The 12,900-nt window shown below is 50.2% G+C and overlaps 1 long non-coding RNA gene across 3 annotated transcripts; it reads right to left on the bottom strand.

Moving 5' to 3' along the window:
* Window positions 1-2,761: 2,761 nt before the first annotated feature.
* On the bottom strand, window positions 2,762-12,812 carry LOC104650245 (uncharacterized). Of its 3 annotated transcripts, none has more exons than XR_012513743.1 (3): window positions 12,562-12,812; window positions 7,177-12,439; window positions 2,762-3,501 (listed from the first exon to the last, which is right to left on the bottom strand). It is a non-coding gene; the product is annotated as an uncharacterized LOC104650245 (long non-coding RNA). The 3 variants fall into 3 exon arrangements; XR_012513742.1 differs by having other exon boundaries at window positions 7,678-12,439; XR_012513741.1 differs by having other exon boundaries at window positions 2,762-12,439.
* Between the last annotated feature and the right edge of the window lie 88 nt (window positions 12,813-12,900).

Genomic DNA, 12,900 nt, shown 5'->3' with positions numbered 1-12,900 from the left:
TCATCCTTACTGGGAGTCAGAAATACCGGAAGCTACAGTGGACTTGTGGAATAAAACCTTTCTCAGCCTCAATTTCTCATCTGCGAAATGGGAAAAAGTCAGATCACATGTGAGGTAGTACGTGTAAAAGCTGCTAAGTTCATTATTGGCCTTGTAGTAAACTCACACAAATGTTAGTGGTCCTTATTACTTATTCGTGTTATTTAAAGTCTACTGCTGTGGCCACTGTGTACCCTCAAATCTCAGTCAGCATCAGTCATAAGATGTGCATTATTGATTTAATAGCATCTTTCCGTGGGGGGGGGGGGGCGACAGTGCTGTATTAAATTTGTGTGTCAATAGGAAGATGTCTGCGTCCCTAGTTGAAGTATCACAAAGGTAAAATTTTAAATATACCTTAGAACATAAGGAAGTGTGGCCAGGCATGGTGGCTCACGCCTGTAATCTCAGCATTTTGGGAGGCTGAGGCAGATGGATCACTTGAGGTCAGGCGTTCGAGACCAGCCTGACCAACATGGTGAAACCCAGTCACTACTAAAAATACAAAAATTAGCTGGGTGTGGTGGCACTCACCTGTATCACAGCCACTCGGGAGACTGAGGCAGTAGAATCACTTGAACCCAGGAGGCAGAGGTTACAGTGAGCTGAGATCACCCCACTGCATTGCAGCCTGGGCAACAGAATGAGACTCTGTCTCAGAAAAAGAAAAAAAAAAAAACAGAGGGAAGTGCTGTTACAATAGAAACTAATTATTAAGGGTATGAACTGTACATGAGGAAACCTGTGTGCAGGAAAAGCCGCATGCTTCTGCTCCTCTGAATCAGATCATTCAGTGGGTGTCCTGCAATGACCTGGTCGTTGGGAGGGACAGCCTCCTCCCTCTCCCAGCTCATGCCCCTTCTTCACTGGTCAAACTGACAGCTTAACTTCGAGATCTGGAACAGATACACTGGCACCCCAGATGGAAGCCAACACTGAGAATGGAGGAGAAACAAGCTAGAAGGAGCCAGCTAGACACTGCAGGGCTCCATGAAAGAGGCTCCCTGCCAGCTGAGACCTTACGAGAGAGAAATCACGTTCAGACTCACTGAAACCATTGGTAATTCTGGGTCTCTCTCTTAAGACAACCAAACCGATACCGGCACGTTTCTCAAACATGGAATGGGTTGCAGCAGACATGGCCAGTTCACAGTTAACATCTGTCCTTCCCTTCCACAGTACCAAATCCTTCCCGGGATGCTGCTTCCCATCCATGGCTTAGATTTTCCACTCCTCTTGGCATCTAAGCATGGCCTTGAGACTGGTTCTCACCAAGGGGACGGGATGGAAGCAATACAGGCCTCTTCCAAGCCAAGGCTCTTAAGAAACATGTATGCCCAGGCTGGGCACAGTGGCTCACACCTGTAGTCCCAGCACTTTGGGAGGCTGAGGCGGGAGGATCATGAGGTCAGGAGTTTGAGACCAGCCTCGCCATCATGGTAAAACCCTGTCTTTACTACTATTTTGTAAAAATACAAAAATTAGCAGGGCACAGTGGCAGGCACCTGTAATACCTGCTACTCAGGAGGCTGAGGCAGGAGAATCGCTTGAACCCAGGAGGTGGAGGCTGCAGTGAGCCAAGATGAGACCTCTGCACTCCAGCCTGTGTGACAGAGCCAGACTGTCTCAAGAAAATAAAATAAAAATAAATCAGTGCAATGGAATATTATTTCGCCTTAAAAAGAAAGACAATTCTGACACATGCTACAACGTGGATAAACCTTAAGGACAGGATGGTAAGAGAAATAAGCCAGTCACACAGGACAAATACTCTATGATTCTACTCATATGAGGTACCTAGAGGAGTCACATTCATAGAGACAGAAAGTAGAATGGGGGTTGCCAGAGGCTAGGGGGAAGGGAATGGGGAGTTAGTGACTTTTATTGGAGACAGAGTTTCCGTTTTGCAAGATGAAAAGAGTTCTGGAAATGGATGGGGGTGGTGGGTGCACAAGATGTCGATAGGTTTAACAGTACTGAACTGCACAGCTAAAAATAGTTGAGACATGGCCAGGTGCGGTGGCTCACGCCTGTAATCCCAGCACTTTGGGAGGCCGAGGCAGGTGGATCACCTGAGGTCAGGAGGTTGAGACCAGTCTGGCCAAGATGGTGAAACCCTGTTTCTACTAAAAATACAAAAATCAGCTGGACATAGTGTTGCATGCCTGTAGTCCCAGCTACATGGGGAGGCTGAGGCAGGAGAATCGCTTGAACCTAGTAGGCGGAGGTCGCTGTGAGCCAAGATCACACCACTGCACTCCAGCCTGGGCGACAAGAGTGAAACTCCATCCCCCCACCAAGAAAAAAAATAGTTAAGACATTTAATTTTGTGTTATATATATTTACATATCTTTCTACAATTTAAAATGTTTTGTTTGTTTTTTTTCTTTTTTTTTTGAGACGGAGTTTCGCTCTTGTTACCCAGGCTGGAGTGCAATGGCGCGATCTCAGCTCACCGCAACCTCCGCCTCCTGGGTTCAGGCAATTCTCCTGCCTCAGCCTCCTGAGTAGCTGGGATTACAGGCATGTGCCACCATGCCCAGCTAATGTTTTGTATTTTTAGTAGAGACGGGGTTTCACCATGTTAACCACGTTGGTCTCGATCTCTTGACCTCGTGATCCACCCGCCTCGGCCTCCCAAAGTGCTGGGATTACAGGCTTGAGCCACCGCGCCCGGCCTAAAATGTTTTTAAAGAAAAAAAAAAGAAGTACCCCTCTAATGTGACGTTCCATTACCATGTGTGGATTTATTACAGTAGCTTCACCCTTCCCTATTACAGAGTTTTCAGTTGCTAGGTAGTAAAAACGGCAAAGCTCCCTTTCAGGGATGCATCAGCATCTAGATGGAATTTAAATCCTTGAGATCGAATAAAATTGGGTGGAGGGGGTGCCAGTAAGTCCGGAGGGAATCCAGCGTGGCTACAGCAGCACCATCCCACCCAACTTGGCCATCAGTGGCTCTCTCTGGATCCTTCTCTCTGGAGAGTCCACTGCTCTGGCACAGATGCCGAGATGCGAGAGGCTGGAAAGCTTATGGCAGCCTTGTTTCGCACCATGGGGAGAAAGCCAGTCTGCAGGAGGAGACAATGAAGCCTCACAGAGAGGTGAGAGCTGGAGAGAAACACTGGGCCCAGGCCGTAGGCTCGGCTGCTTCCTCTCTGCCTGAGCTTCCTGAGGGCTGGGTGTTCCACTCTTCCTTCCCTTGAGCGAGTGAGTCTCTCTAGACGTCTTCCAGGAAAGCCCCGTTTTGGATTCTGCATTGATTGAGTGCTGGGTGAAGGGAATAGCCATGTAGCTCTGTTGTCCTCTAGAAGGTCTGAGGTCCCTGGTCGGGGGCATGGGCTGCAGCTCCCACTGGGGAGCCCGTTAGAGCTTCCCTCACGGTTTCCTCCTGAGGGTGTGGCCCTAGGTCCAGTGACAGGAACAGCTGCAGCTGGCAGATTGGAGAGGGAGAGTTTGCAGCTGTTGAAATACAATTACAGAGAAACACACACAATCACACTTTGCAGACGGTCCTCCTTACCATGACCATCGACAGCCACTTCCTCAGTTTTCGTCAGGTCCTAGACATTCTGCTGGGTGCTTTGCTTAGAGGAACATGTCAACCTTTATCTCTACTCCCAGACATAGCTGGACCCTGGGAGGCGGCATTGGCAGCATCCACAGACCCGTGAGAAATGCAGAATCCCAGGCCCTGCCCCAAACCTACAGAGTGAGGATCTGCATTTTAACCCAGTGCTCAAGGGATTCTTAGGCATGGCAGACTCCAGGATGCCCAGTTAAATGCGAACTCCAGACCAAATGAGAACTTTTTTAGTGTAAAAATGCACCAAGACTGGCTGGGCGCTGTGGCTCACACCTGTTATCCCAGCACTCTGGGAGGCTAAGGAGGGTGGATCACCTGAGGTCAGGAGTTTGAGACCAGCCTGAACAACATGGCAAAACCCCGTCTCTACTAAAAAATACAAAAATGAGCCAGGCATGGTGGTGCATGCCTGTAATCCCAGCTACTCGGGAGCCTGAGGCAGGAGAATCACTTGAACCAGGAGGCGGAGGTGGCAATGAGCTGAGATTGCACCACTGCACTCCAGCCTGGGCGACAGAGCGAGACTCCGTCCGAGAGGAAGAAAAGAAAAAAAGAAGAAAATACAGGGCATCATCCTCATTATTTGTGGATTCCGTAATTTTGAATCTTCAACTCGCTAACATTTATTTGTAGCCTCACACGAATACTCTCAGTGTTTCTGTGGTTTTTCTGGTCACTCACAGACACGCCTAGAGCAGGACACCAGAAAGAGGGCAAACAGCGGCTAGATGACAGCGGCTAGATGGAACAGGGCAGCCCCTGCCTTCTCCCTTCAGCTCTCTTCCTGCAAACAAGCTCCTTCTCAGCCTGTTCAGTGCCACCGTTTCCAGGTTTTTATGCTTTCTCTTGGTGGCTTTGCTGTTTAAATGCCTCCGGGTGTAGCGCTGAAGTGCTAGCTAGTGTTCCTGTCCATAAGACTGTGATGTGCAGGACCTAAATGGGATTGGAGACTGTTCTTCTAAGTCAGGCGTCCCCAGACTGCAGCCCCCTGAGGCCATTTATCCGGCCCCCCGCCGCACTTCAGGAAGGGGCACCTCTTTCATTGGTGGTCAGTGAGAGGAGCACAGTATGTGGCGGCCCTCCAACGGTCTGAGGGACAGTGCACTGGCCCCCTGTGTAAAAAGTTTGGGGACGCCTGTTCTAGGTGAACTAACTCAGGAATGGAGAGCCAACGTCAGATGCTCTCTCATGAGTGGGAGCTAAACTATGGGCATAAGAATGACACAGTGGCTGGGCACGGTGGCTCACACCTGTCATCCCAGCACTCTGGGAGGCCGAGGCGGGCGGATCACCTGAGGTCAAGAGTTCAAGACCAGCCTGGCCAACATGGTGAAACCCTGTCTCTACTAAAAATACAAAAATTAGCCAGGTGTGGTGGCCCGTGCCTGTAATCCCAGCTACTCGGGAGGCTGAGGCAGGAGAATCATTTGAACCCAGGAGGCTGAGGTGTGGTGAGCCGAGATCGCGCCACTGCACTCCAGCCTAAGGGACAGAGAGGGGACTGCACCTCAAAAAAAAAGAAAGAAAAAAAAGGCTGGATGCGGTGGTTGACGCCTGTAGTCCCAGCACTTTGGGGGACCAAGGTGGGTGGATCATGAGGTCAGGAGTTCGAGATCAGCCTGACCAACATGGTGAATCCTGTCTCTACTAAAAATACAAAAAAGTAGCTGGGCATGGTGGCACATGCGTGTATTCCCAGCTACTCAGGAGGCTGAGGCAGGATAATCTCTAGAACCTGGAAGGCAAAGGTTGCAGTGAGCTGAGATTGCATGACTACACTCCAGCCTGTGTAACAGAGAAAGACTCCATCTCAAAAAAAAAAAAAAACCCCAAAACCAAAAAAAACAATATATCAACAAAGGCGTGTTTAAATAAAAACATCCATAAAATAAGGCTTGTGTTGATGGACATGTGACAAGAGGCCCACAGGAACCTTGCACTGTGTTTAACTAGGAGCATGGGTATCAGCTGTTCATGGTGACTTTACAGAACTACCAGGAACACCAAGAATTGACTTTAAGTGTATCTTGTTCCATATTTAACAAAATGTAAGCAATAACTGCAAGGATGAATGTATGCCCCGGTTCTCAGAAAAACTGAAACATGAGTCAGGTGTGGATTTATAGAATTTCCCATGTGACTTCCACAGCACAGTTATAAAGAGGGGGCGTTTGCACTCTGTGGGTCTCACCAGTGGATGTTTTTACAGCTGTGGTAACTTCATCCCTTGCAGCAATCAGATGATGACTCCCTGTTTTAGGTTTTCTGTTTTTTTTTTTTTTTCTGAGACAGAGTCTCACTCTGTCACCCAGGTTGGAGTGCAGTGGTGGGATCTTGGCTCACTGCAACCTCCGCCTCCCCGGTTCAAGCGATTCTCATGCCTAAGCCTCCTGAGTAGCTGCCATTACAGGTGTATGCCACCACGCCCCGCTAATTTTGGTATTTTTAGTATAGTCGGGGTTTCGCCACGTTGGCCAGGATGGTCTCAAGCTCCTGACCTCAGGTGATCCTCCTGCCTCGGGCTCCCAAAGTGCTGGGATTACAGGCATTAGCCACCGAGACTGGTCGGGTGGTAACTCTCTGGGATAATGTGCCATATACTCTCTTACTCCGTTAGGGGAGAAACCTCACAGGTGGCCGGGTGCAGTGGCTCACATCTGTAATCCCAGCACTTTGGGAGGCTGAGGTGAGTGAATCACAAGGTCAAGAGATTGAGACCATCCTGGCCAACATGGTGAAACCCCATCTATACTAAAACTATAAAAATCAGCCAGGTGTGGTGTTGTGCACCTGTAGTCCCAGCTACTTGGGAGGCTGAGGCAGGAGAATCGCTTGAACCCAGGAGGCTGAGGCTGCAGTGAGCTGAGATTGCATCACCGCAGCCTGGGTGACAAAGCAACAGGCTACCTCAAAAACAAACAAAGGCCGGGCGCGGTGGCTCAAGCCTGTAATCCCAGCACTTTGGGAGGCCGAGGCGGGTGGATCACGAGGTCAAGAGATCAAGACCATCCTGGTCAACATGGTGAAACCCTGTCTCTACTAAAAATACAAAAACATTAGCTGGGCATGGTGGCGCGTGCCTGTAATCCCAGCTACTCAGGAGGCTGAGGCAGAAGAACTGCCTGAACCCGGGAGGTGGAGGTTGCGGTGAGCCGAGATCGCGCCATTGCACTCCAGCCTGGGTAACAAGAGCGAAACTCTGTCTCAAAAACAAACAAACAAACAAAGAAACAAACCTCACAGGTGTGGCCAGTGCTAAGTGAGGTGCATGAAGCCACTGATCGCAGTGCTCGGACATGTAGGAATCACACATAACCATGAGTCATTATGACCACCATGGTGATTGTCTAAAGGGGAACAGAGAAGTGGCTCAGTCCGGTTTCAAGGGAGGAAACAGGCAAACAGACCCCGCCTCAGGTATTTTATCTACCAAGGATTTGATACAGGAATTAAGTGTTCACAGAATTGTTGAATGGGCTGAACCTCCTGAGATAACTCATAGAATCACATGGAACCATCCCAGCCAGGAGCCGCCGCCTTTGAAGACTCACCTGTAGCTCTGAGTTCCAGAACATACCCCCGAAGATGTGATCCAGGGGCCAAAAGTGGCCACGCTCCAAAGCTGCAACCTCTGCTTCCCAGGTTCAAGCGATTAAATCATGCCTCAGCCTCCTGAGTAGCTGGAATTATAGGTGCCCGCCACCACGCCCAGCTAATTTTTGTATGTTTAGTAGAGACGGGGTTTTGCAACATTGGCCAAGCTGGTCTTGAACTCCTGACCTTGTGATCCACTCCCCTCGGCCTCCCAAGGTGCTGGGATTACAGGCGTGAGCCACCGAGCCCTGCTGCCCTGCTTCTTAAGCCTTCAGAAGAACTGCTCCCCATTTCCCCCAACACCTGGTAGAGCCCTCTAGCACAAGCCCTAATGCTCTGAAAGTCCTCGTCTGCCTCCTTGTACAGTGATTCCCCTGGATTGCGTCCTCCCTTGCTGAACCCAGATAAATAAACCTCCCCGACTGCTAGAGACCCTTAAACAGCTTTCCGCATCTTACCCGAGCGCACTTAATTAGCAAAGCCCAATTCAGTCCAGAACTCTAGCTCTCAGGAGGTCTGGGAAAGGCCGCTGCCATCTCCAACCGGAGAGATTTCTCTCCAGAGAGTAAAGGGGTGGAAGTCGGGGCGAGACGGAAGCCCGCAGTATCAACCTCTGAGAAGCCGTTTTCACTCTGGCCAGACGTTGCGAGATACAGCTGGGAAGAATTTCCAGGGAATTCTCTGCTTTGGCAGTGAGGGTAGTCTGCTTGACTCCCTCCTCCTGTAAGCACTGCTCACTCTCTGAACATCTAAGGAAGAGGCTAGATCTGGCCGGTGGAAAACCTGCTGCCTGCACTGGGCGGGGACTTCAGAATACCCTTCTTTTTTTTTTTTTTTTTCTGGACAGTCTTGCTCTATTACTCAGGCTGGAGTGCTGTGGTGCAATCTCGGCTCACTGCAACCTCCGCCTCCCGGGTTCAAGCGATTCTCCTGCCTCAGCCTCTGGACTAGCTGGAATCACAGGTGTCTGCCACCATGCCCGGCTAATTTCTGTATTTTTATTAGAGGCAGGGTTTCATCATGTTGGCCAGGCTGATCGCAAACTCCTGACCTCTGGTGATCCACCCACTTGTGCCTCCCAAAGTTCTGGGATTACAGCTGTGAGCCACCACGTCTAGCCAGAATGCCCTCCTTGAGCTTCAGTTTCCTCCTCTGTGAGAGGGGCTCAGGACACCTGCTCCTGGCCTTAAAACCCGGGTCTCTTGCTGGGTCACCTAGGAAAGTACACTTGCCCCTCTGAGCCTCGATTATCCCTGCCATAAAATGGGGTGATTCTCTGATCACGGGGTGAGCATGGGGGGAAGTCAGACCCATCATTAAGCATGAATTGCTTCATTAATTTCGTTAATTGCATTATTCTTTTTCAAACGTTTCCTGGGGCCTTGGGGAGCCAAAGATGACTCAGGTTGAGATTCAGCCCGCTGGGAGCCTGCACTGCAAGACACAGACTGACATCCATATGTATGTGGGCCATCCCCGCTTCTGCTGGCTCTTCCCCTCACAGGCTCACTCACTAGTCCATCATCCACTCACCCATAAACACAACCTGAGCCTCCAGCTTTGAACCACACCCTATCCCTGCCCTGGGGGATCATACTGCTTCAAAGCACCATACAGAGAGAAAAACCTTAATTATTATGTGGGGCAGTAATTATAGCAGAGCCATAAAGGAGCCGCGAAGCAGGAAGGTAGGAGCTAAATTTGCTGCCAAAGGAATTCTCGCCCTCAGGCCTGGGAAGTAGGGTAAGAACCACGTTCCTTCACTCTTATTGACTCATTTCCAGGCAGGCCCCAAGCCAGGAGCTGGGTACAACAGGCAAGAAGGGCTGGTCTCTATCGCTGGCTTGCTCAGCATGAGGTGGGCAGAGCAGTCACCCAAAAATTGTTGGTGTTTTGTTGTTTCGAGACAAAGCCTCACACTGTTGCCTGGGCTGGAGTGCAGTGATGCCATCTCAACTCACTGCAACCTCTGCCTTCTGGGTTCAAGTGACTCTCCTGCCTCAGCCTCCTGAGTAGCTGGGATTACAGGCGCATGCCACCATGCCCGGCTAATTTTTTTGTATTTTAGTAGAGACTGGGTTTCACTATGTTGGCCAGACTGGTCTCGAACTCCTGGCCTCGTGATGGGCCCGCCTCAGCCTCCCAAAGTGCTGGGATTACAGGAGTGACCCACCATACCCAGCCTGCACTGGAGGGTTTGAAGCAGAAAGTTACATGACTCTATTGAAGTTTCAACAAGATCCCGCTGAGGCCGGGCGTGATGGCTCATGCCTCTCATCCCAGCACTTTGGGAGGCTGAGGCAGGTGGATCACCTGAGGTCAGGAGTTCGAGATCAGCCTGGCCAACATGGTGAAAACCCATCTCTACTAAAAATACACACACACAAAAATTAGCTGGGCGTGCTGGTGCGCACCTGTAATCCCAATTACTTGGGAGGCTGAGGCAGGAGAACTGCTTGAACCTAGGAGGCAGAGGTTACAGTGAGCTGAGATCACACCATTGTACCCTAGCTTGGGCGACAAGAGGGAAACTCTTTCTCAAAAAAGGAAAAAAAGAGATCCGTCTGATGAATGGGTAAACAAAATATGGTTTGTGTATACAACAGAATATTACGCAATCTTGAAAAGGAAGGAGATTTTGACACATGCTACAACATGGATGAAACTTGAGGACAGGCTGGGCGCGGTGGCTCAAGCCTGTAATCCCAGCACTTTGGGAGGCCGAGGCGGGTGAATCACGAGGTCAAGAGATCGAGACCATCCTGGTCAACACGGTGAAACCCTGTCTCTACTAAAAATACGAAAAATTAGCTGGGCATGGTGGCGCGTGCCTATAATCCCAGCTACTCAGGAGGCTGAGGCAGGAGAATTGCCTGAACTCAGGAGGCGGAGGTTGCGGTGAGCCGAGATCGCGCCATTGCACTCCAGCCTGGGTAACAAGAGCGAAACTCCGTCTCAAAAAAAAAAAAAAAAAAAAAAAGAAAAGAAACTTGAGGACATTATTCTGTTAAACAAGCCAGTCACAAGAGACAAATACTGTATGATTCCACTTATATGAAGTATTAATGGAGTCAAAATCACAGAAACCAGGCCCCGTGTGGTGGCTCATGACTGTAATCCCAACACTTCCAGGAGACCGAGGCAGGTGGGTGACTTGAGCCCAGGAGTTCAAGCCCAGTCTGGGTAACATGGTGAAACCCTGTCTCTACCAAAAGAAAATAAAATGTACAAAAAACCTGAGCGTGATTGTACACACCTGTAGTCTCAGCTACTTGGGGGGCTGAGGTGGGGCAACTGCTTGAGCCTGGGAGGCGGAGGTCACAATGAGCCGAGACTGAGCCACTGTACTCCAGCCTGGGTGACAGAGGCAGACTCTGTCTCAAAAACAAACAAACAAACAAACAAAAATACAGAAACTGAAAACAGAATGGTGGTTGGCCAGGGGCTCAGGGGAGAGAGGAATGGATGGTTCACGTTTAATGGGTACAATTTCAATTTGGGAAGATGAAGAATTCTGGAGATGGACAGTGGTGATGATTACACAGCTTGAATGCACTTACTGCTACTGAACTGTATCTTAACGATGATTAAGACGGGAATTTTTTTTTTTTTTTTTTTTTTTTTTTTTTTTTTTTTGAGACGGAGTTTCACTCGTTACCCAGGCTGGAGTGCAATGGCGCGATCTTGGCTCACCGCAACCTCCGCCTCCTGGGTTCAGGCAATTCTCCTGCCTCAGCCTCCTGAGTAGCTGGGATTACAGGCACACGCCACCATGCCCAGCTAATTTTTTGTGTTTTTAGTAGAGACGGGGTTTCACCATGTTGACCAGGATGGTCTCGATCTCTTGACCTCGTGATCCACCCGCCTCGGCCTCCCAAAGTGCTGGGATGACAGGCTTGAGCCACCGCACCCAGCTAAGACGGTAATTTTTATGTTGTATATATTTTACCACAATAAAAAAATAATAAGGAAGATCCCTCTGTTTGCTGTGTGGAGCAGGAATGGAGGGGCAGGAGGCAGAAGAGGCCAGAGTGGAAGCATGATAATGTCTAAAGACGCCGTGGGGACTTTGACAAGGTGGTAGCTGTGGACGGAAGGGCTGTGGACAGATTCTGACTCTATTCTGATAACAAAGCCAATAGGACCTGATGATAGATGGCATGTGGAGGATGATAAAAAAGAAATTGGCCGCGTGCAGTGGCTCAGCTTGTACTCACAGCACTTTGGGAGGCTGAGAAGACAGATAAGTTGAGACCGGAGTTCAAGACCAGCCTGGCCAACACCGCAAACCCCATCTCTATCAAAAATGCAAAAATTACCTGGGCATGATGATGCATGCCTGTAAGCCCAGCTACTCGGGAGGCTGAGGCACAAGAACCGCTTGAGACTGGGAGTCGGAGGTTGCAGTGAGTTGTGATTGCACCACTGCACTCCAGCCTAGGCAACAGAGCCAGACTCAGTATGGGGTGGGGGGAAGAATCAAGGACCGCTTTTCTATTTTGGGCCTGAACATTTGGATGAATGATGAACTTGCTTTCTAAGATGAAGTAGTAGGAATGAACAAGTTACTTTGTAAGGTGAGGGAGGGAGTGAAAAATTCCCTACTGCCCACCTTAGGTTTCAGAGGCCTATTAGGAAATCCAAGTGGAGCTAATCAAAGTAGGCCGTCAGAGATAAATGGGAAGATCAGTGTGTTCCAGGCGCAGAAAGGAGACATGATTGGAACTCACTAAACGAGAGGAGAAGACAGGGGCAGACAGATGGGTCAGGGCAGGTTAGGCCGCCGTGGGCAAACTGGTGACAAAGTTCTGAGTCAGCAACTCATCGCTTGTGAATCCTGAGGACAGTTGTTCATTTATGAATATGGTAAGAGGAACAACTTTCACTGTCTTCCTTTTGATGGCAAGGAGTCTTCAGATCGGGGGGGGGGGGTTCTCTTATCCTTATTATACAGAGGAGGAAATATGCTGCGGGCTGGGGTAGGGCTAACCCTGGCCCACTAGGCTTGCATGAGCCATAATCAGTCCTGGAACTATCTAGGTAAAGAGCGTCAGCTGATCTCTTCAGATGTCTTTCTGCTCTAAAATGCAAGTATGCTTCTTCAGTGCTGAGACGGAGAAGAGAAACTGAGGCCTCAGGACGGGGCAGTAGTCTGTCCAACAGGGGCACCTCGAGCACGCGTCGCAGGGAGCGCTCTCCCCCAATCCACACCAGGGAAACCTGGGGCCAAAGAGAGGGCGGTGTCCGGTCCAGGTCCACACGGGAAGAGCCCAACCGAGGCCCCCGCGCTGGCCCCCTCCTGAGCCACCGCCCACCCCGGAACAGGAGGGCAGCCCGCTTACGTCCTGCTTCCTGGCACCGACATCGATCCTTAAGTTCTGCCCGGGTGGAGAGGGAGGACAAAAAAAAAAAAAGCGATCCGTAGTCAAGGAGACGTAACCTGCACTCCTGGCGCAGAACTCTAGCCTGGTCTCCTCCTCCTCGTCGCTTGCCAGCTTCTAGAGCTCCGGAGGTCCCACCTCCCAAATGCTGGGCCGATACCCGGCCTCCCTTGGTCTCCACGACAACGCCGCCATGGCGCCTCCTCCTCCCTTTTTTTTTTTTTTTTTTTTTTCCCCCGGCACGTCTGCGCATGCCCAGAGTCCGCGCGCAGACCACTGGGAAGCCTTTTCGTGCATTTT

The sequence above is a fragment of the Saimiri boliviensis genome, chromosome 14 (genome assembly GCF_048565385.1).
Source record: "Saimiri boliviensis isolate mSaiBol1 chromosome 14, mSaiBol1.pri, whole genome shotgun sequence".
In the NCBI taxonomy this organism is placed as follows: Eukaryota; Metazoa; Chordata; class Mammalia; order Primates; family Cebidae; genus Saimiri; species Saimiri boliviensis.
This window is presented reverse-complemented; position numbering and strand designations above follow the sequence as displayed.